The following is a 727-nucleotide window of genomic DNA, read 5'->3' as shown; positions in this document are numbered from 1 at the left end:
GGGGGGGGGTCTCATGAGGCAGCTCTGTGTCTGTCCCATCTGCCACCCCACTCTACTGACACCCAAGGGAATGGCAGAAAAGGTGGGGGGGTTTCATTATGGAAAAAGGAATCAGGGTCCAGTGGTCTAATGGGCAACAATACAGGTTTTCACTGACGGGCCAAAGGCAAAGGACACCGGCTGTGTGTGTGGAAGCCAATCTAGCAATCTATTTGACCAAACAGTGGGCCACCACTGTCAAGCTCTGTCTCAACCTAATAAGGCACGCACACCCTTGAATGAGAAAGGGGTGCACTGTATTTTATGCACACACAGAGACATTACACACCCAGGGCTAATGTCAGTCTAATGCATGGCCATGCTGCGGCCGGAGGGCTAATTGGGTATGTAAACACAAACACATCCCTTGAGAGGAAAGAGGGGAAGGGGGATTTTTGTGCTATATGCTCCCTGTATTGTTACTGCAACTTAAAAATTGAAGCACATAAGTACTTAAACAGTATCAATAATGAAAGATGACATGGTGTTTGCTCTCATATGCCCAGCAGCTAGATGTTCCTTTGAAGCTGTGCACACAGTGTGATGTGGAACCACTTAGTGGCAGGTGGCATCTCATCCTGTCTTTATCCAAACTGGGATCAGAAGACGATAAATGCAGCAACAACAACAATACAGTCATGTGGAAGAGAAGCATGGCATATGGCTGTTGCACCACTGGGAAGAAAGA

This window comes from Etheostoma cragini, chromosome 5 (genome assembly GCF_013103735.1).
Source record: "Etheostoma cragini isolate CJK2018 chromosome 5, CSU_Ecrag_1.0, whole genome shotgun sequence".
Classification (NCBI taxonomy): Eukaryota; Metazoa; Chordata; class Actinopteri; order Perciformes; family Percidae; genus Etheostoma; species Etheostoma cragini.
The sequence above is the reverse complement of the archived record's forward strand: the minus strand, read 5'-3'. Positions refer to the sequence as shown.